Source organism: Bos indicus x Bos taurus, chromosome 16 (genome assembly GCF_003369695.1).
Source record: "Bos indicus x Bos taurus breed Angus x Brahman F1 hybrid chromosome 16, Bos_hybrid_MaternalHap_v2.0, whole genome shotgun sequence".
Taxonomy (NCBI): Eukaryota; Metazoa; Chordata; class Mammalia; order Artiodactyla; family Bovidae; genus Bos; species Bos indicus x Bos taurus.
In genome coordinates, this window is record NC_040091.1 from 67,179,404 (window position 1) to 67,203,471 (window position 24,068).

The 24,068-nt window shown below is 40.4% G+C and overlaps 1 protein-coding gene across 1 annotated transcript in view; it reads left to right on the forward strand.

The window, feature by feature from the left end:
- Positions 1 to 52: 52 nt before the first annotated feature.
- Positions 53 to 24,068, forward strand: part of PLA2G4A (phospholipase A2 group IVA) — a 174,333-nt gene continuing 150,317 nt past the window's right edge. The window contains exon 1 of the mRNA XM_027565600.1: positions 53 to 161. The gene's annotated coding sequence lies outside the window, so the exon portion shown is untranslated. The remainder of the gene's footprint in view (positions 162 to 24,068) is intronic.

The following is a 24,068-nucleotide window of genomic DNA, read 5'->3' on the forward strand; positions in this document are numbered from 1 at the left end:
TTAACGCATCTGCAAAGACGAAAGGAAACCAGCCCACATTTTAGCCCCTCCTACCAAGGATAAGACTTGAACTTCTCTGTGGTCCCGGGCTAAGAAAGGATCCCGACAGAAAACTAGAGGCGTAAAGGAGCCCGAAGGATCTCACTGTAACTCTGGGAACTGTAAGCAATCTATTTACTCTTCCCCCACCCCCACCCCCGCTAGCTCCAGGTCTCTCTCCCACTCTCGCTAACTTTTAGTTTCTACCTTGCTTGGAAGGAAGGAGGGACGGAGGGAAGACTAGGAGTCATCGCTCTCTCGAAAGTCTGCATGTCCTCTGCCTTTTGCAATGAGACACAGATCGGGGGACCTTAATTTCCTTCTAACAAATGCCAGTTTGCTTTCCGGGGGCTAGATGCACTGTGGAGTCCAAGATAAGGCGTTTCCTTCTTTTACAGCCCGGAAAGAAAGCTAACGTTCAGAACCGAGGCGAGGTGACTCTAGCTAGAGCTCCACGTGAGGTGGTGGCCAATACCCACACTCAAGCAACCTGCTGTTTGACAGCCCTGAGGATCTTTAGCGAAGGAATTTATCGATTCATTTAAGGTTTAATTGATAAACGGTCATTTCGGTTACTTATGCAAAGCGTACCTGGGTATTTAATGTGTAGCAGTGTTGTGCGAAAAGACAGACAACATTGAAAAACTGATTGTACAATGACTGGCCTTCTGATTCGTCCTTCTAAGTTATTGGACATGCCAAGAGGGCAGAGCTTGGAGCTAGATGTGGAAAAGATTTGCTCAAATAAGAAAGTTAAGTTTTGAGTGTGAAACTATTTTAGTAATTTCGTATTGAAAGCATTCCTTAAAAAAAGAATAAAAAAGCCACTTGGATTTGAAATGATAGTAGTTTAACTTATTTAAGTCTCCTATATTGTACTCATTTTAGTCTTAGAAATGACCTCAAAAAGTAAAACAAGAAATGGTCTTCAGGTTGGTTGATGACGTAAGCACGTATTCATCTAAGGGAGGTGGAGCACGCTGGAGGCAGACCATTTGGGTGTATGTCAATTTCAAGCTATGATATTTGCATGTATAACCTTTTGGATTCAAAGGGAATTTCTGTTTTGTTTTATTTCTGTTTGTTGCACAAATTTGAAACTGTGGCCTAAGAGATGTTTGCAGGGAAGAGTAATGAAACAAATCTTGCTTAAGAGTTTTAAAATTATATTCCAGATATCTCTAAACCTTGCCGATCAAGTTGAATATTGGGATTAAACAACAGGTATTTGGTTCTTTCATTGTGCAAAGGAAGAGTTAAATTTTCATTTAAGCAATAATTGTGAAATGCACAGAGAAGTGTTTAATCTGCATTTGCTCAAAACTGCTTCACAAACTTCCTGTAGGGGAAGCACATTTCATGGGACAAGAAACTAAGAAATCTATTTAATAATTTTCCTTTTCTCAATTAAACATGAATGAAAAATATCTTGAAAGTGACTTGCAATGTTAATTTCTTTTTTTTTTTTTTTTTACATTTTACATTTATCAGCTTCTTGCTAACAGTACCTGATAAAGCTCATCCCACAGAGGTAATTTGCCTGTGTTTTTAACCCATCAGTATCATTCCTAGTGTCTGCTTAGAAAGCAAAGTCATAAAAACCAAATTGTTTGCATATTAAAAAAATATGTTCCAGGAATAAAAAAGAGGAATTCAGAATTAGCTATGGTTCCTTTTCCTCTCTTATGCCTTTTATTTACCATTAGTTTTTTTCTTCCTCTTGCTTGCAGAGTTAAGCTTTAGTCATTTTCAACTTCTTTTTTATTTTCACAGACCCTTTTACAAATCTTATGAAAGCTATAGACCCCTTCCCTGAATAATGACATATGTTCCTCTAAAATGCACAAATTTTTAAACACCTTTAGGAATTTCAGATTCTCCAAATGATTCATGTCATGTGAAAACATAGTATTTCTTAGGACAGTATAAAATAATTAGCAAATTATTTCACTTATAAGAACTGCCTTATAGTGAATATTGCATTTATTCAGTTAGTGTTTCAGAACTCTAAATAATTGGTGTAATAGAAAAACTACTTGCCTGGAAATCAAATGACCTACATTCTAGACTCCACCCCAATAGTAGCTGTACAATCTTAAGCTTGCCATTTTTCTGTAACATCTGATATTTCTTATTGCCAAATGCAATCAGTAAAACATAATAGGGAAGTGAGATACATGTTATTTTTTTTTATTAGATTGTAGGATGTCTATATTTGCTACTTTTGCTCCAAAATTCCTAATGACATTTCCCAGCATAATTATGTTTTATCATATTCTTATTTATTACAAAGATAATTCACGCTTACTGGTTAAATCTTGTCAAATATAGAAATTGCAAAGAGGAAAAGGAAAACTGTACATATAGTCCCCCTAAGGGGTAACTACTTTTAAAATGTCATTTATTCAATCAGAAATATTTATTGAGTAACTAGCATGCATCAGCATAGACACAAGGAATTCAACTATATACATCTCTTCATATTTCTAGACATTTTTCTATAATACATTCATCCATATGTAGATTTCACAAAATTGTGATCGCACTTGTTAAAAGATAAACTGAGGCATATTAAAATTTTTTGAGTTTATTTGAGGAAAAAGTGATTGGCATGAGGCAGTGCCCAACCAGAAGTGGTTAGGAATGCTTCACTGACACTATAAAGCTTAGTTGGCTATTTCTGAATGATTGTCCTTAGTTTTTGATTTTGTAACTTTGAGGCATTTACTGGCTTAAATTTTGGTTTGCTGATGCAGGTTGTGGTGGGATCAGGGTCACCTGAGTCTAATGACCTCCACGTTTAATTAATTTAATGCGCTGTTCATGCTGTTTTGTAACATGCTCCTCCTCAATCATGAAATTTTCTCTCAAGACATTTTTATAGTCTTTGGTTTTTCTTTACTATTCATTCATATAATAAACAAATATTACTGAGCCCTCCCATGTGTCAGGCACTATGCAAGCAATGGCAATCTAGCCCTGAGCCAGAGAGTATGGTTCTAAGGTCTAATTTTTTGTCAGTGGAAATTCTGTATTGGCTGATTATAAATTGCTAGATCTTTACATGGATGAAAATTTTCTGCTGTTATTAATAGTGTTTCACTTAGGACCTCTCAATACAAACGTTTGTTTATTTCATTTGGATAGATTTTTTAAAATTTTATTTATTTATTTATTTTCGGTTGTGCTGGGTGTGCATTGCTGTGTGCCAGCTTTCTCTAGTTGCAGCGAGCAGGGGCTACTCTTCGTTGCAGCGGTTGGGCTTCTCGTTGGCGTGGCTTCTCTTGTGGAGCACAGGCTCTGGAGCATGAGGGCTCGGTAGTTGCTGCACTGGGGCTTCAGCAGTCATGGCGCACCGGCTTAGTTGCTCTGTGGCATGTGGAATCTTCTGGACAGGGATCAAACCAGTCTCCCCTGCGCTGGTAGGTGGATTCTTATCTCCTGTGCCACCAGGGAAGTCCTGGATAGATTCTTAAAATGTATTTTTCAAGTTCTATTAAAAGTTCTCCTAAGTACAGGTGAGATCGTTAAGTCAAATGCTTTATCAGAATGTTCTTTTGTCAACTCTAAAAGGTTAATAATAATATTTATTGAGTATCTAGAGGATTTAAAAAATATTCAGCAAAATATTGTGGAGTGCTAGTTATTATTTTTGCCAATTTTCTGTTGATAAATATTGTATCCATGTATAAATAGAATAAGAGTATAATTTCCCTAAGCCAACATGATGTTAATATACAAACAGAACAAATAACAGCAAATCAAAAAACTGAGACAATTGTTATATGAAAATGGTATCTTGTTTAAATTTCCATTTCTTTCAGAAATAAGGTTGAACAGTTTTCATGACAGCCTCTTCTGTCTCTGTGTTTATGAATTGCCTCTTTTAATGTGATTTTTAAATCTTTTTTTCAATTTTAATGTCTAATATGGTAAATATCAATGGATATAACTTATATAACGAAAGGCCCTTTCAGGTCCTCAATAATTTTGAAGAGTGTTAGGGGTCTTAACATTAAGAGCCAAATTTTGAAATGGAAATAGAAATTCTGTAAACATTGCTTTTTTCAAGTTTAGAGGATTGTTCATATTGTTTCCTGATAACTTTTCGTAGAAAGTGGGTGAGATGCATAGAAAAATGAAAGCAAGTTATTTTTATTCTCATAGACTGTCATTTTCTACAAAATCAGGGAAGTAGAAGAGGTTTCCGAGAAGAGGGCCAAAACTTTTGTAGAATCTCCCACAGCTTTAGGAACGTCCGGACTTGCTTAATGCAGAGAAGATGGAGACAGGACTAAGGGTTACAGATGACTCTTTCTAAAGGCTTTGTAAGAAAAATGGTGTCCGTGTTTGTCAAGAACCAACTTAGAGACAGTGAATTTAAGCTTTAGCTATTGATCTTCTGCTCCTTGGCCACTAGGGCAGTGACAGTTGGGAGAACCAAAGAGTTGGTTCTGGAGTTCTTTCCAAAAAAACCAGTACCACAGAGCCGATTTTGTTGCTGTCTTTTGGTGCTGCCACACACCTGAGAAAGAGAGATGCGCCCAAATTTTGCTACCTTTGCCAGTGTGTGGTTCTCACTTTTTTGGGGATTCTCTTCGATTCCTGGTCCACCCTTAGACCATTCTTTGAAAATATAATTTATTTCTCCATCATACAAATATAAAATAAGCTTAAATAATTCAGTGCTCTCCATAAGCCGATTTATGAAGCTGCACCACCAGTTTGATTGCTTATTGAATGAGTTGAAATAGCTTTAGTGAAACTCAGCAATCGTCTGTAAGTGATCCCTGTCAGAGTTTAATAACCACTGAGTCAAAGATGAAGGACTGGGACCACGTTGCACTCATTTCCCTTGCTTTCCCTTTTTATAGGGAGGAGAGTGCACTTGTAAATCAACTGCGCCCTTTTCCTTAATCTTCCTCATTTGCTTGACTTCTGAAGTCTGCAGGGAAGTTTATGCATTTTAGGTAATAGTTCGTTTTGAGTTAGAAAACAAATATCCATAATATGTGTGATTTCAGTCTTCCATAATATGAAAAACTCATTTTTATAACACTGAGTTTTGTTTTTCATTTTATTTAATTTACAGTCTGTTTTCTGATTACCTAGTTTGAAACAAAATATCAGAGGGACAATAATACCTTTTGTTTGCATAGCGTTTTGTGGTTTGTAAAGAGATTACTTAAGAACTTTGTTCACACAATAACCATGTAAGTTAGCAGAGCAGATATTCACATTTTACAAATGTGAAAGAGGTGTGAGTGGACAGTTAAATACCGTAAGTCCCTTATATACAAACCTTCAAGTTGTAAACTTTCAAAGATGTGAACATATGTTGCATCCCCTGTATGCCAGCTGTTATACCATACTACTGTACATTTCAAAGTACTGTACTGTAAGATTTAAAATGTGTTCTTTATCTTTTGTGTTGGTTTTTTATGTATATATTATTTGTGTGACAAGTATTACTATAAACCCTTACAGTACAGCACTATATAGTCGCTTGTGTTGACTGGGTACCTAGGCTACCTTTGTCGGACTTACGAATACGCTCTTGGACTAGAACTAGTTCATATGTTGGGGACTTGCTCTAGCTTATTTAGTATCCAAGTCTTAGGATTTTTATTTTGATGTATTTTGTATGCTTCAATTGACTAATTGATTGGTTTATATTTCCAGTTTTGATGCATGTTATTGAAGACTGTCAACCTCTTCCTGTTTGTGTTAATGTCAGAAAAATTATAGGGGAAGAACTAGAAAGTACACATGCCAACAGTTCCCCTGTTAACTATTCTGTTCTTATCATGGGATTATAAGATTACTGATTGACATAATAGAGGAAGTTGCATAAACATTTAAGAATGATTGAAGAAGTAGTATATGATTTATTTATTTGTTGAATTAGCTCCTTTTTAATTAAAATTTTTTTTCCTTTTTTCCCCCCAATTAATTAATTAATTTATTTTTGCCTGAGGCACTGCAGGGCATGTGGGATCTTATTTTCCTGACTAGAGATTGAACTTGCACCCCTTGCATTGAAAGCACAGAGGCTTAACCACTGGACTGCCAGGAAAGTCTCAAGAAGTATTATATAATTTAGAATTTCTTACTTTGTAACTATTTAGCATTGTATAGAGATATATGCTACTTTAAGAAAATAAGGTATGTGAAGTTTAACCCCAAAATACAAAATAGACATATTATGAATTGTACAAAAAACACGAATTCTACCAAAGGTTTTGCTTTTATTTAGTAATAGAGCATTTTTTAGAATATTCTGAGTACAACCTGCAGAGCCTATGGTTCTTTTGGCCTCATTAATATTGGTGGTTAGCTTAAAGCATTTGTATCAAAATAGTTACTCTGACTTTGGATTTATCATTTGTATGAAAAACAATTATTTTACCTTTCCAAACAACTCAGTAGCTTACCTAAACTAAAATTTTTTTTTTTTTTCTGGAGTAAAAATCAACTTTAGTTATAGAGTGGCTTATTACACATATATATAAAACTCCGTCATAAGTAATACACAGTAGGTCATGTTTGACTGCTAGATGAAACTGTGCCACTTGATACATTAGGTCAGCAGGTAGCTTCTGAATTTTGGTCAGTAAACTGACACACTTCCTATTTGCCCCATACTTTTATGTCCACAGCTTCAACAAGATGAGTGCCGTACCTCAGCAGTAACTTGAGATGTTAGACCCTTTATGTATTCTTGCGAGATTCTTGCATCTGTAATTGTAGAAGAGACAGTGTCTGCCTGGGATTGTTTAAGGGGAGATAACTGGTGCCTGTAAGTTTTCTTCAGCCTCTTCTTGGCATGCTGGATCTTATTCCCCAATCAGGAATCGAACTGATGCCTCCAGCAGTGGAAGCGTGGAGTCTTAACCTCTGGAACACCAGAATTGTCCCCAGGCTCTCATTGTTTATTTCTTGAGACAAAAAGGTAGTCCATTTTGTGGTCTTTTTATATGTAGCTGATGCAGTATTATGTGAGTAGTAAGAAAAGTGCATGTGTGTACATGTGCTCAGTTGCGTCCAACTCTTTGCAACCCCATGGACTGTAGCCTTCCAGGCTCCTCTATCCATGGAATTTTCCAGGCAAGAATACTGGAGGGAGTTGCCATTTCCTTCTCCAGGGGTTCTTCCCAACCCAGGGATCAAACTCATGTCTCTTGTGTCTCCTGCATTGGCAGGCAGATTCTTTACCACTAGCGCCATCTGTCCAGTAAGGAAAGTAATTTAGAGCAATTAAGTAACAATGGCACCCCACTCCAGTACTCTTGCCTGGAAAATCCCATGGATGGAGGAGCCTTGTAGGCTGCAGTCCATGGGGTCGCGAAGAGTCAGACACGACTGAGTGACTTCACTTTCACTTTTCCCTTTCATGCATTGGAGAAGGAAATGGTAACCCACTCCAGTGTTCTTGCCTGGAGAATCCCAGGGACAAGGGAGCCTGGTGGGCTGTCGTCTATGGGGTTGCACGGAGTTGGACACGACTGAAGCGACTTAGCAGCAGCAGCAGCAGCATCCTGGAGGAAAATATCTAAAGATGCATATGGTTTTGAGGACATACTAGATTCCTGCATTTGTAATTAAGATTTCTTAGTATCCATCAATCCCTGTTATTATCTACCTCAAACAGGTATCAACTTCCTTTCCATGCAACTGTCATGAAGAAGTGGCAGACGAGTTTAAAACTGGCTGAGGTTATATGAACTTAGATCTCAAAGAGACAATGCTAGGGCATTTCTGTAGTTCATGGAATAGTTTTCAAAATCATTGCTTTCAGTGTGTAATGGGAATTCATGTTCAAATATAACTTCAGAATATCATTATATCATTGATAAGTATGCTCTTAACATATTTTAGGATGATTTCTCACAGCAAAAATTCTAATTTAAAAAGATTTCTTAATTAAAAATTTAGTTGCAAAATATTAAGATGTGTGGTACTTATTTTTTGAGGCAGTGACAATCAGGGGTTTATATTTAAAATATATAAAAGTTCACAATGTTTATATGAGATTTTTTCTTATTTTTATCACTAATGACCCCTCTGTTGTCAGTGAAAAGCAATAAAAGAACCAGTTTTTTGAGACTCATTCAGTGTTTGCAGAAAATTTTACTGTCTGCTTAAATTATGTGTTAAATTGATAAATTGGTTTGGTTGATTAATACCTTATGAGCTATTGTCACAATGAAAAGAGCACTCTTGTAGAAATTATAAGTTTCTGTGAAGAAAAGAATTTCTAGATACTGTTCATGAATATGATTTGATCCCTGGGTTGGGAAAATCCCCTGGAGGAGGTCATGGCAACCCATTCCAGTATTCTTCCCTGGAGAATTCCAGGGAAGAGCTGGAGCCTGGTGGGCTACAGACCATGGGGTGGCAAAGAGTCGGACAGGACTGAAGTGACTTAGCACGCACATGCATTCATTAATATATGTAACATGCCTAAGAAAAGAGTAGGAAACATATACCTTTTTAAATTCTTCAGAGAAGAAGAGGTATTAGAGAAAGCATGTTAGATAGTCTGTACTCACTTTTTCACTTAAGAATTTTACCTGCTGGGTCAAGGAAATAAAAAGGCAGATGCTAGTATTATCCAGGAATGTTTGATCTCTGGGCTATGCACATTTTTTCCTTCACGAATTCAGTATGTTTTAATTAATACTAACTACATGCTAGGCACTGTGCTACGTTTATAACATACCTGAATAAAGAGTTAATTCCTTCTTGGAGGAGAGAGATAATAATTAAGCAAATAATAAGAGGAGCAAATGGACTTTATTAGTACAGGCTAACCTGGGGAGGTGAAGGAAAGGTTTCCTGGGGAGGTAAAATTTAAACTGGGATGTGAGGGTTGAGAAGCCAGGCATGAAAGGGGAAGGGATTGAGGGTGGTGAGGCTCAGATGGGAGCTTCAGACAGAGAACAGCATTTGCAAATAAGCCTGCAAAGGAACAACCAAGAAATCTGATGGAAAACCAGGAGTTAGGATGATTTTATGGAACCAAAAAAGCAAAGTGGTTCCAGAGAAACAGGATAGGACAGTTGACAACCACATTTGAAAACTTGGAAGTCATTAGTGGTGGTAATAAGAGCAGTTCCAGTGGAGTGGTGGGGATTCGATAACATGGTGGAGGGGATGGGAGGTGAGGACTCTGAGGACATGAATAGATACACTGGGAGCAAATGGCCCTTTCGAGAAATCTGTCCACGAAACACAACGTGAAAATGGAGACACACTCTTGGCAGAACCCTGAGGAGTTATGTTGGGGCATCTTTGGTACTGATGTAGAAAGTGGGAGTTTGTCTTTTGAGAGACCCCAGGCATGTTCACTGATGGAAAAAGAGGGTGGAAAAACACCCAGAGAGAAGGCAATCTTCGACACTGGAAAACAGGTTGGAAGGGATTTTTTTTCAGCTTTATTTGGTAATTTATGGATATTTTAATAGTAACCATCATTGTTTTTCTAGTCGTTAAAGCAAGTGGTGTATTCCTACTATTTTTAAAAAAATGGAAACATGAAGGCAAAAGGAATGTGAAGTCAGCGGGGAGACTAGCCAAGTTTGCCAATCAGCTGATCTAGTAGAAAGTAAAGTTTGATAACTTAGAAAAGAAACGCATGGCCATTAGGGGGAAGCACCTGAGGAAGATAGAGGGATTTGGTGTCTAGAAGCCACCCATGGGTCGCAACAGGAGGAGGAACTCTGCCTCCTTCATGACGGGGAGTAGAAGAACCCGAGTGCCTGGGCAGAGGAGTTTGCAGAGTCTCTGGTGGGAAGATGGGGAACTTCAGCCTGCTGCCTTCTGTTTTTTCAGTGAAGGGAAATGAGGTCACAGCCAAGAGTGAGGGTGGGGTCATGTGAGAGACTTGAAGGGGGAGAAGAAAGTCTTTCTAGTGTTGGCATACAGGGCACCAGAACAATTTAGAGAGATGCTGTGGAGTCGTGAGAGCCGCTCTGAGATTTGAGAAAGTGAACCTAAGATTAAAAACCAGTTTGCCAGGTTCCGTGGTTTATCTCCAGCTGTGTTTAAATGCCAGGAGCAAACCTAGAGAAGCCAGAATGGCTTAAGTTTTTCTGGAGAGGTTTGTTTTGTTTTGTTTCAGCGGGAGTGAAAGAAATCTAGAAAGAGTGAAATCTTTAAAGAGTGAAAGAATATCTAGAAATCCTTAAAATAAACCACCAAATACACAAAGCAAATAAAACAAAACACCGAAAACAAAAATACATAGAAATTCATGAGCTTGTAGAAGACACATCCTTTTTTCTAGGGTAATTATTAACTAGTAGGGAGTAGTCATAAATTAGCTTGATTTCCAGCATCTGATTGGCAAGGACTGAATCTTTGTTCTTTTAAACTCTTGGACTCTGGGCTTAGCCAACTGGTAGGCCTGGTTCTATACTTCAGTGACCCTCAGTGCCTTTACCTATTTCCAGGAGCCATCCTGCTGGGCTCCTTTTCCTTCCTAGTTGACAGATTGTTAAGTTCTAAAAGTTTAACTGTTGCCTTGCCAACCTTTCTTGGATGTCTAGCTGGGTTCTTGTGTATGGTTTATATCTTACTCCTCAACTCCTGCAAGCTCCTAAGGCCACCTCAGTGCTCCCTAGAAGACAGTGGTTATAGACTTGGAACCATTCAGATAAGATCAAATCAGTCTCTCAGTCATGTCCGATTCTTTGCTACCCCATGAATCGCAGCACACCAGGCCTCCCTGTCCATCACCAACTCCCAGAGTCTACACAAACCCATGTCCATCGAGTCGGTGATGCCATTCAGCCATCTCATCCTCTGCCGTCCCCGTCTCCTCTTGCCCCCAATCCCTCCCAGTATCAGAGTCTTTTCCAATGAGTCAACTCTTCACATGAGGTGGTCAAAGTACTGGAGTTTCAGCTTTAGCATCATTCCTTCCAAAGAAATCCCAGGGCTGATCTCCTTCAGAATGGACTGGTTGGATCTCCTTGCAGTCCAAGGGACTCTCAAGAGTCTTCTCCAACACCACAGTTCAAAAGCATCAATTCTTCGGCGCTCAGCCTTCTTCACAGTCCAACTCTCACATCCATACACGACCACAGGAAAAACCATAGCCTTGACTAGACGAACCTTTGTTGGCAAAGTAATGTCTCTGCTTTTGAATATGCTATCTAGGTTGGTCATAACTTTCCTTCCAAGGAGTAAGCGTCTTTTAATTTCATGGCTGCAGTCACCGTCTGCAGTGATTTTGGAGCCCAGAAAAATAAAGTCTGACACTATTTCCCCATCTATTTCCCATGAAGTGATGGGACCAGATGCCATGATCTTTGTTTTCTGAATGTTGAGCTTTAAGCCCACTTTTTCACTCTCCACTTTCACCTTCATCAAGAGGCTTTTGAGTTCCTCTTCACTTTCTGCCATAAGGGTGGTGTCATCTGCATATCTGAGGTTATTGATATTTCTCCCGGCAATCTTGATTCCAGCTTGTGTTTCTTCCAATCCAGCGTTTCTCATGATGTACTCTGCATATAAGTTAAATAAACAGGGTGACAATATACAGCCTTGACGTACTCCTTTTCCTATTTGGAACCAGTCTGTTGTTCCATGTCCAGTTCTAACTGTTGCTTCCTGACCTGCATACAAATTTCTCAAGAGGCAGATCAGGTGGTCTGGTATTCCCATCTCTTTCAGAATTTTCCAGTTTACTGTGATCCACACAAAGGCTTTGGCATAGTCAATAAAGCAGAAATAGATGTTTTTCTGGAACTCTCTTGCTTTTTCCATGATCCAGCGGATGTTGGCAATTTGATCTCTGGTTCCTCTGCCCTTTCTAAAACCAGCTTGAACATCAGGAAGTTCACGGTTCACATATTGCTGAAGCTTGGCTTGGAGAATTGTGAGCATTACTTTACTAGTGTGTGAGATGAGTGCAATTGTGTGGTAGTTTGAGCATTCTTTGGCATTGTCTTTCTTTGGGATTGGAATGAAAACTGACCTTTTCCAGTCCTGTGGCCACTGCTGAGTTTTTCAAATGTGCTGGCATATTGAGTGCAGCACTTTCACAGCATCATCTTTCAGGATTTGGAATAGCTCAACTGGAATTCTATCACCTCCACTAGCTTTGTTCGTAGTGATGCTTTCTAAGGCCCACTTGACTTCACATTCCAGGATGTCTGGCTCTAGGTCAGTGATCACACCATCGTGATTATCTGGGTCGTGAAGATCTTTTTTGTACAGTTCTTCTGTGTATTCTTGCCATCTCTTCTTAATATCTCCTGCTTCTGTTAGGTCCATACCATTTCTGTCCTTTATGGAGCCCATCTTTGCATGAAATGTTCCTTTGGTATCTCTGATTTTCTTGAAGAGATCTCTAGTCTTTCCCATTCTGTTGTTTTCCTCTATTTCTTTGCATTGATCGCTGAAGAAGGCTTTCTTATCTCTTCTTGCTATTCTTTGGAACTCTGCATTCAGATGTTTATATCTTTCCTTTTCTCCTTTGCTTTTCGCTTCTTTTCTTTTCACAGCTATTTGTAAGGCCTCCCCAGAAAGCCATTTTGCTTTTTTGCATTTCTTTTCCCTGGGAATGGTCTTGATCCCTGTCTCCTGTACAATGTCACGAACCTCATTCCATAGTTCATCAGGCACTCTGTCTATCAGATCTAGGCCCTTAAATCTATTTCTCACTTCCACTGTATAATCATAAGGGATTTGATTTAGGTCATACCTGAATGGTCTAGTGGTTTTCCCTACTTTCTTCAATTTCAGTCTGAATTTGGCAATAAGGAGTTCATGATCTGAGCCACAGTCAGCTCCTGGTCTTATTTTTGCTGAATGTATAGAGCTTCTCCATCTTTGGCTGCAAAGAATATAACTGTGCAATGTAAAGAGAGCTGAAACATTTAGTGATTGTAATCCACCGTTGAAAAGAAGGGTCTTTTTATGTACACACTGCTGTATTTAGAGTGGATAACCAACAAGCATCTACTGGACAGCACAGGGAACTCTGCTCAATGTCATGAGGCAGCCTGGATCGATGGGAGTTGGAGAGAGAATGGACACATGTATATATATGGCTGAGTCCCTCTGCTGTTCACCGTGAACTATCACAATGCTGTTCATCAGCTATACCCCAATATGAAATAAAAAGTTTTATAAAGGTTATTAAAAAAAGAAATACTGACTCTTGTATTTCCTCAAAGTTTAAAAAAATCTTGTAATAAATTTTTGATTCAATAGCCATTTTTCATAAGTACTTTTATTGAAGTGCTCTAATTTTATACTGTTGATGGCCAGGTGCTTCCATGAATGGAAGCAGTGAATCTGTGTGTGTCAGGCTGGGCAGGGAGGTATGGAGAGGAAGCTGTTTGTGATCAGATGAACTTGAGTGTGCTTCTGGCTCAGATGTTTCTCAGACACACTGCCTGGCACTCAGGAGATGCCTCTTTGTCCTCCTTCCCTCCCTGTTTCAATGACATGTGTCTAACATGTGTTGGAAAGTCATCCTGGACTTTATTCCTGGTGCTGCCCATATGTCCTTAGGCTGTGGTATAGTTATCAAACTTCTTCCTGTCCAAAACGAAGGGAAGAGTGTAACTTTGCTTTTGGTAATCTTGCATTTTCGCAAACCCATTGAGGCATTATATTTCATGGGCGGAAGCTCAGCTGAAACATTCTGACAGGTTTTATTAATGTTCTTGTCTCTGTTCTCTGCTGTTGATCAAAGGTTGAGGAAATGTAAACTTCATAATTTGGAGCAAATGAGTATTTCTAGTTCATTTCAACCTTAACTATACCTAACAACGTGGCACAAAATGCCAGGAAAAGGAATGGGTTTTGAAAAGTGCATTTATTTCTGCTTATTACATGTGTGTGTGTGTGTTAGTCGCTCAGACATGTCTGACTCTTTGTGACCCCATGGACTGCAGCCCTCCAGTCTCCTCTGCCCATGGCCTTTTTCATGCAAGAATACTGGAGGCGGTTGCCATTTCTTTCTCCATGTGCTTATTATATGTAACCCCTAAATATTCAGGTTGGCTTTGCATGTTTATTATAGTGCTAGCAGAGGGAGAACAAAAGCAATTTAGTTTTCTATTGTTTTACCCCTTATCATTCTGTAAGTTCTTCTGTCTTAAAAAATTTTACATTGAACTTTAGAATTACATGGGTGTATTCCACAAAGGTAGCAAGAGAAAACGCAAGCCTTCAAAACATACATAAATACCATTTAAGAGGTCTACTACACTGCATAGAGTCCATGTATTTCAGTATAATTGGTTTCCTTTGTAACCCAGTGTTTTCATTTTAAGAATTTTTCAGTGTCAGACTATATCATGGGGTCTGTAGGCTTCATCAGACTGCCAGAGAGATCCAAGACACAAAACATATTAAGGGCTCCTGAGAACTCCTCCTCAAATGCACACTTTCTATGAACAGAGTTCTTAATCCTGCAAAAGACTAAATTTCTGGATTATTTCAAAAGCGAATTGTCATTCACTGTATCCAGAAACCCCTTCTAAAACTTCTTACAACCTGAAAACAGAATGATGAACTTGAATTCATAATGTTACACAATCCAGGATTTGTAGAACGCTCATGTCATGCTTCATGGTTTAGCTTCCCAGTATCCCATGAGATGGGCGGGTATACCCGGCCTTTGATCTTCCACAACTCCTGCTATTTTTTTCTTTCATTTTTTTTCCACTTCGAGATCATAGTCAGCATCCCACTTTTAATTATGAGATCAACCTCAGTGGCTACTTTAAATAGTTACAGTGTGAGTTGAAAAGTAAAACTTCTCCAGAATGTTATAACTCATCCAGTAATAAAATGGCTTTCATGAAACACTGAAGCCAGCATGACGGTTTTCCTGGGGGTTTTCCCTGGACTGTTTTCTTTAGAAAAAGATATGGCTTTCCCTGCTGTGGCAATCTTGAGTACGTCATAAAAAGAGGCAGCAATTAAAGAGGGAGTGGAGCCCTCAACAAAACACAGATACACTCTAGGGGGACATATTTGCAAACCGTCTGGTCTGGAGAGAGAAAATTGTAGAAATAAATGCACTTTTCAAAATCCATTCCTTTTCCTGGCATTTTGTGCCACATTGTTAGGTATAGTTCAGTTCAGTTCAGTCGCTCAGTCGTGTCCGACTCTTTGCGACCCATGAATCGCAGCACGCCAGGCCTCCCTGTCCATCACCAACTCCTGGAGTTCACTCAGACTCATATCCATCGAGTCAGTGATGCCATCCAGCCATCTCATCCTCTGTCATCCCCTTCTCCTCCTGCCCCCAATCCCTCCCAGCATCAGAGTCTTTTCCAATGAGTCAGCTCTTCACATGAGGTGGCCAAAGTACTGGAGTTTCAGCTTCAGCATCATAAGAAGCATTAATACTGATTCCTCTCCATGATAGGTTTCTTTTATATAAAGGTGGAATATTTTCTGAAAATGAGCATAATATAGTTTGTTCAGTGTCAGTGAGACATTATTCCATAGCATTCTGTGTGGGGAAGAAAAATTTTTTAAACTTTTTTTTTCATATTTTATTTTTGGAATATAATTGCTTTACAATATGATATTAGTTTCTGTTATACATCAAAGTGAATCAGCTATATGTACACAGGTGTTTCTTCCCTCCTAAGCTTCCTTCCCACCCTCCACCTCCCCTCATCCCACAACTTAAGATCATTACCGAGGACTGAGTTGAGCTCTCTGTGCTACAAAGCAGGTTCCCACTAGCTGTCTATTTCACCCCTGGTAGTGTATATATATGTCAGTGCTACTCAGTTCAGCCCGTCCTCCCCTTTCCTCTCTGTGTCCACACACCCGTTGTCTACATCCGAGTCTCTGTTCCTTGCCTGCAAATACATTGATCTGTACAATTTTTCTAGATTCCATATATATATATTAATATATGATGTTTTTCTCTTTCTGACTTACTTCACTCTGTATGATAGACTCTAGGTCCATTGTGAGAAGAGGAATTTTTAAAAACCATCCATGTAGGATTTGGAAGTCAGCGTCTAATAACTATGATTCAAATCTAAAAAAGGATAAAAGGTGAAAATGGCTCTTTTCCAGCTTTATTTAACCAATCACAGAGAGAAACTCAGTTATTCCTTTCCTTCAGATTCATATCTTAAGCCTGCTTCACACCACCAAAAAATAGCTTAGCAACTTAAAATAGTGGTCAAGCTAAGTTGTATACAAATGCTCTTCTAATTTGGGCTCTATTATCTTTTTAGCCTGAGTGTTTCGGGGGAGTGGAGGGAAAGGAGAGGAAGGGATGCTGAAAGGGTGTAAAGAAAGGGCCCCAGCTTGAGAGTGCAACATGAGTTCAGCTGTTCTGTAACTGGGTGAACTCTAGGTTTGTTTATATCTTTAGACCTCAGCTTACAAATGTGCACAAGGTCTGTCTAGGTGGTGATTATGACTGCTTCTTTTTTGTGATCTTAAAATAGAGCCCGAGTGGCTCCTTATTTTTTGCCACCAAAGAGGTGAAACAATGGAAAAATAACAGCAAACTGTGAGGAGACATTATTGCTTTTTTGTAACGCAGCGTGTGAAACTGGGCTAGCCGGTTCTCTGGTCCTTAAAATAGTTTTGTATTTCCCAATCATGAAAGGGTGAAATAAACTACATTATGCATTGTGTCTCACTGAAGTACACTGTGTGTGTGTGTGTATGTGTGTGTGTGCGTACATGCACACGTGCGCACATGTGCACGTATGGGGTATGCTTTCAAAATAACCAGATGAGGGAGGCTGGTCTATCTAAACAGTGTTGTGCTCTCTCTCCTTTATCTCCTCACAGTCCTATTTAGGTGCCTATTTTATGACCTAAACTAGGCACCTCTCTAGTTACTCTAGGGACCTTTCTGCTGGTTACTCCTCCCTTCTCAAATGCCACCCTTCTCCATTAGCAATTGTATGCTTATTTGTTTATCTGTTGCATTTATATTACAGAACTGTGATAGACTAATTTGTGCTCCTCCCCATTCATATGTTAAAGTCCTAACCACCCCCACCCTGGCCCTGAGAATGTGACTGCTTTTGGAGATTAAGTCTTTAAAGAGATGACAGAGTTAAAGGACGCCCTCAGGATGGGCCCTCATCAAACTGACTGGTATTGTAAGAAGGGGCTTCCCTGGTGGCTGAGACGGTAAAGAATCTGCATGCAATGCAAGAGACCTGGATTTGATCCCTGCATTGGGAAGATCCCCTGGAGAAGGGTATGGCAACCCACTCCGGTATTCTTGCCTGGAGAATTCCATGGACAGAGGAGCCTGGTGGACTATGGTTTATGGGGTTGCAAAGATTTGGACGCTCAAAGAGACACCAGGGGAACATGGGTACAGAGGAAAGACCATGTGTGGATTCAGGAAGAAGCTGGCATCTTCAAACTAAGAAGAAAGGCATCAGAAGAAGCCAAGCCTGGGACTGCCCTGGTGGTCCAGTGGTTAAGATATCACCTTCCAGTGCAGGGGTCATGGGTTCAATCTCTGGTTAGCGAGCTAAGAGCCCACATGCTGTGGGGCAAGTAAACCTGTGTACTGCGAGTATTGATCCCTTGTGGTCTAGAGCCCCTGCACCACAAGAGAAGCCAGAGCTACAGCTAGAGACTCTCACGTCCTGCAACTAAGACACAGCAAAGCCATAAACCCCACGCGTGCTGGCATTTTGCTCTCAGTCTTCTGGCCTCTAAAACTGTCAGAACATAAACTTCTGTTGTTTAAGCCATGCAGCTTGTGGTGTTTTATTCCAGGAGCCCTAGCAAACAAATGCAGAGTGTCACTTCCACTGTGTCCCCTTTCTCTGCCTGTGCTGTGGGTTCTTCTGTAGAATGGCAGAATGATGTGGAAAGAGAACTTGGTATGAGTTAGAGGGTCAGGATTCTAGGGGCAGCTCGACATTTGTCAGCCGGATGAGCTGGGAAACATTTCTTAGTCTTTCTGGAAGTCAGTATTCTCTTGTAGAGTATACGGGGGCCCATCTGCCTCAGTTTGAGTTGTCAGTGATTTTAAAACTGATTTTAAACACTCACCCTTTATTTCTAAAATGGCAATAGCAATCCCTCTCTTATCATGAAGATAAAACAAGAGGATATATATAAACCACTTAGCACAGCATCACTGGCATCTAGCAAATGTTTAATGTGATCTTTGAAGATTAAGTATTTAAATTAGTAATTGCTGAGATATTTTCCAGCTTGTCATTCCAGGTTCTTTCTATAATTAGGTTCTACTTCTCCTTAACTGTTATTCAAGGCAGAACCTCATCTATGGTTTAATCAGTTTTCCCCTGTACTCCATGCAGATCCCCAAGTTTGGTCATTCATCCCTTAATAAATATTAGTTTAGTGATCACTTGAGGTCCAACAAGAATAAATACGGGGAGAATGAGACAGAATTTCCCTCTTGTTGCTCACAGCTTGAGGAGACATACCCTCTAAATCATGGCAGTAGAGTACATAATGCTGTGGTAAGAGATATCTAGGAGAAATACAGGGTCCTAACCATGTAGATAAAAGAGACGCTTTACTTCCAAGAGTGAGTTTATGCAGAATCCTGAAGGACAGGCAGAGACTCTGCTGTACTGAAGGCATGTGGGGGAGGGAGTCCCTGGTAGTCCAGTGGTTAAAACTCTGTGCTTACACTGCCAAGGGCCCCGGGTTTGAGTCCTTGATCCAGGAACTAAGATCTCACAGACCATGCATGGCAAGCCCAAGAAGGTATGTGGTGGGAGTGGTAGGAAGGTTTCAGGCGGCATTTTGGGGTGGCTGGGTAGCACTGATGAGAGCCTGAGATGGGATGGGCATCTCTACTGTGGCTGTAGCTTGCTATTCATGACCTTTTCCCACAGCACATGTTTTCATCGTCCCCTTTCTAGACATCTGCGCCCTTTCCTGGTTTCAAATATCAGCTCAGATTTTTGCCTTCTCCAGCAAGCCTTGTCTGTTTTAAACCACATAAATCTTTCTCTGTTCTGAAACTCTAGGAGATTTTCCATATAAACTTGTCTGAATAAACAGTGAACTTTCAATAATGAAATTTTGAGAGACAAAGAAGCAGTGTCAGTGGTCTAGGAATAAAAACAGAGTGGAAAAAGTCAATTCAAAAGGAATATTGTGGATGAACATCAGTGAGGGAGCCCAACAGGCACAAACCATAGTCTTGGTTTCCTGGCTTGAGAAACAGGCCCAGCTCATTAATCTGTACCTTTGTATCTGGTGGCATGCTTTTCCATTTCCATGGAAATGGGACAGTTATTTTAACAGATTGTGTGTGTGTGTGTGTGTGTATTTGATTTTGGGTTGCACTGTGTCTTTGTCGCTGCACAGGCTTTCTCTTGTCGAGGGTGCAGGGGACACTCTCTACCTGTGGTGCGAGGCCTTCTTGCAGTGGCTTCTCTCGTCGCAGAGCACAGGCTCTAGGCGTATGGACTTCAGTAGTTGTGGTGCATGGGCTTCGTTGTTCCAGCGCATGTGGAATCTCCCTGGACCAGGAACTGAACCTGTGTTCTCTGCATTAGCAGGCAGACCATTATCCAACGTACCATCAGGGAAGTCCTTGTATTAAAATTAGGGTTCAGCCTAAGAGACAGGCTTCCCAAGTGGCTCAGTGGTAAGGAATCTGCCTGCCAATGCAAGGAATACAGGAGACTGAGGTTTGATCCCTGGATTGGGAAGATCACTGGAGAAGGAAATGGTAACCCTCTCCAGAATTCTTGTCTGGAAAATCCCACAGACAGAGAAGTCTGGTGGGCTACATTCCATAGGGTTGCAAAGAATTGAACATGGCTTACTGACTTAGCTGGAGAAGGAAATGGCAACCCACTCCAGTATTCATGCCTGGAATATCCCACGGACCGAGGAGCCTGTTGGGCTACAATCCATGGGGTTGCAAAGAGTCGGACATGACTGAGCGACTTCTGTGTGTATGTGTGTGTAGTGACTTAGCACACATACACAGCCTGAGAGACAGTTCTAATTTAAAGCAGCTCATTTAGTTAATTCTTATTGTTTCTTCATTCTTCCAGAGAGAGCAATGGCACCCCACTCCAGTACTCTTGCCTGGAAAATCCCACGGACAGAGGAGCCTGGTAGGCTGCAGTCCATGGGGTCGTTAAGAGTCGGACATGAATGAGTGACTTCACTTTCACTTTTCACTTTCATGCATTGAAGAAGGAAATGGCAACCCACTCCAGTGTTCTTGCCTGGAAAATCCCATGGACAGAGGAGCCTGGTGGGCTGCAGTCCATGGGGTTGCTAAGAGTCAGACACGACTGAAGCGACTTAGCAGCAGTAGCAGCAGCTTCATTCTTCTGTGCTTGTTGGTGATGTCTAACTCTTTTCTTAGCCTAGGTTTTAGAAAAGCAACAGCAAAATAATTTAAGGATTTAAAACTTTACTGATGTCTTAGTAACTGTGTGTGTGTGTGTGTGTATTTATATTTATGGATGATGATGGAAACAGTAATGAACTACCCTTACTGCTTTTAGAACATGTTTCTATATCCAGAATAATTGAGAAAGCTTTGAATTTGGAAGCAGATAAATCAAAGTTATACACACACACACACACACACACACACACACACACACACACATATATGTACGCATATGCTGCTGCTGCTAAGTCACTTCAGTTGTGTCTGACTCTGTGCGACCCCATAGATGGCAGCCCACCAGTCTGCCCTGTCCCTGGGATTCTCCAGGCGAGAACACTGGAGTGGGTTGCCATTTCTTTCTCCAATGAAAGTGAAAAGTGAAAGTGAAGTTGCATATCAGATCAGATCAGATCAGTCGCTCAGTCGTGTCTGACTCTTTGCGACCCCATGAATCGCAGCACGCCAGGCCTCCCTGTCCATCACCAACTCCCGGAGTTCACTCAGACTCACCTCCATCAAGTCAGTGATGCCGCCCAGCCATCTCATCCTCTGTCGTCCCCTTCTCCTCTTGCCCCCAATCCCTCCCAGCATCAGAGTCTTTTCCAATGAGTCAACTCTTTGCATGAGATGGCCAAAGTACTGGAGTTTCAGCTTTAGCATCATTCCTTCCAAAGAAATCCCAGGGCTGATCTCCTTCAGAATGGACTGGTTGCATCTCCTTGCAGTCCAAGGGACTCTCAAGAGTCTTCTCCAACACCACAGTTCAAAAGCATCAATTCTTTGGCGCTCAGCCTTCTTCACAGTCCAACTCTCACATCCATACATGACCACAGGAAAAAACATAACCTTGACTAGACGAACCTTTGTTGGCAAAGTAATGTCAGCTGCTTTTGAATATGCTATCTAGATTAGTCATAACTTTCCTTCCAAGGAGTAAGCGTCTTTTAATTTCATGGCTGCAGTCACCATCTGCAGTGATTTTGGAGCCCTCAAAAATAAAGTCTGAAACAGTTTCCACTGTTTCCCCATCTATTTCCCATGAAGTGATGGGACCAGATGCCATGATCTTCATTTTCTGAATGTTGGGCTTTAAGCCAACTTTTTCACTCTCCACTTTCACTTTCATCAAGAGGCCTTTTAGTTCCTCTTCACTTTCTGCCATAAGGGTGGTGTCGTCTGCATAGCTGAGGTTACTGATACTTCTCCCGGCAATCTTGATTCCAGCTTGTGCTTCTTCCAGTCCAGTGTTTCTCATGATGTACTCTGCATATAAGTTAAATAAACAGGGTGACAATATACAGCCTTGACGTACTCCTTTTCCTATTTGGAACCAGTCTGTTGTTCCATGTCCAGTTCTAACTGTTGCTTCCTGACCTGCATACAAATTTCTCAAGAGGCAGATCAGGTGGTCTGGTATTCCCATCTCTTTCAGAATTTTCCACAGTTGATTGTGATCCACACAGTCAAAGGCTTTGGCATAGTCAATAAAGCAGAAATAGATGGTTTTCTGGAACTCTCTTGCTTTTTCCATGATCCAGAGGATGTTGGCAATTTGATCTCTGGTTCCTCTGCCCTTTCTAAAACCAGCTTGAACATCAGGAAGTTCATGGTTCACATATTGCTGAAGCTTGGCTTGGAGAATTTTGAGCATTACTTTACTGGCGTGTGAGATGAGTGCAATTGTGCGGTAGTTTGAGCATTCTTTGGCATTGTCTTTCTTTGGGATTGGAATGAAAACTGAACTTTTCCAGTCCTGTGGCCACTACTGCATTTTCCAAATTTGCTGGCATATTGAGTGCAGCACTTTCACAGCATCTTCTTTCAGGATTTGGAATAGCTCAACTGGAATTCTATCACCTCCACTAGCTTTGTTCGTAGTGATGCCTTCTAAGGCCCACTTGACTCACATTCCAGGATGTCTGGCTCTAGGTCAGTGATCACACCATCGTGATTATCTGGATCATGAAGATCTTTTTTGTACAGTTCTTCTGTGTATTCTTGCCATCTCTTCTTAATATCTTCTGCTTCTGTTAGGTCCATACCATTTCTGTCCTTTTTTGAGCTCATCTTTGCATGAAATGTTCCTTTGGTATCTCTGATTTTCTTGAAGAGATCTCTAGTCTTTCCCATTCTGTTGTTTTCCTCTATTTCTTTGCATTGATCGCTGAAGAAGGCTTTCTTATCTCTTCTTGCTATTCTTTGGAACTCTGCATTCAGATGCTTATATCTTTCCTTTTCTCCTTTGCTTTTCACTTCTCTTCTTTTCACAGCTATTTTTAAGGCCTCCCCAGAAAGCCATTTTGCTCTTTTGCATTTCTTTTCCCTGGGGATGGTCTTGATCCCTGTCTCCTGTACAATGTCATGAACCTCATTCCATAGCTCATCAGGCACTCTATCTATCAGATCTAGGCCCTTAAATCTATTTCTCACTTCTGCTGTATAATCATAAGGGATTTGATTTAGGTCATACCTGAATGGTCTAGTGGTTTTCCCTACTTTGTTCAATTTAAGTCTGAATTTGGCAATAAGGAGTTCATGATCTGAGCCACAGTCAGCTCCTGGTCTTATTTTTGCTGAGTGTATAGAGCTTCTCCATCTTTGGCTGCAAAGAATATAATCAATCTGATTTTGGTGTTGACCATCTGGTGATGTCCATGTATAGAGTCTTCTCTTGTGTTGTTGGAAGAGGAAGTTTGCTATTACCAGTGCATTTTCTTGGCAAAACTCTATTAGTCTTTGCCCTGCTTCATTCTGTATTCCAAGGACAAATTTGCCTGTTACTCCAGGTGTTTCTTGACTTCCTACTTTTGCAATCCAGTCCCCTATAATGAAAAGGACATCTTTTTTGGGTGTTAGTTCTAAAGGGTCTTGTAGGTCTTCATAGAACTGTTTAACTTCAGCTTCTCCAGCGATACTGGTTGGGGCATAGACTTGGATTACTGTGATAATGAATGGTTTGCCTTGGAAACAAACAGAGATCATATTGTCGTTTTTGAGATTGCATCCAAGTACTTCATTTCAGACTCTTTTGTTGACCATAATGACTACTCCATTTCTTCTGAGGGATTCCTGCCTGCAGTAGTAGATATAATGGTCATCTGAGTTAAATTCACCCACTCCAGTCCATTTCAGTTCACTGATTGCTAGAATGTCAACATTCACTCTTGCCATCCCTTGTTTGACCACTTCCAATTTGCCTTCATTCATGGACCTGACATTCCAGGTTCCTATGCAATATTGCTCTTTGCAGCATCGGACCTTGCTTCTATCACCAGTCACATCCACAGCTGGGTATTCTTTTTGCTTTGGCTCCATCCCCTCATTCTTTCTGGAGTTATTTCTCCACTGATCTCCAGTAGCATATTGGGCACCTACTGACCTGGGGAGTTTCTCTTCAGTGTCCTATCATTTTTCCTTTTCATACTGTCATGGGGTTCTCAAGGCAAGAATACTGAAGTGGTTTGCCATTCCCTTCTCCAGTGGACCACATTCTGTCAGATCTCTCCACCACAGTCGCATATACATATATATAATTTGATGGATCAGAAATAGCAATACTTTTTAATCTCCATTAAACCTCATTGTTGAGTATGACAAATACACAGTCTTTATAGAAAAGATGTTCACCAAATTTGCCTACTTGACTTTCTTAAAAATC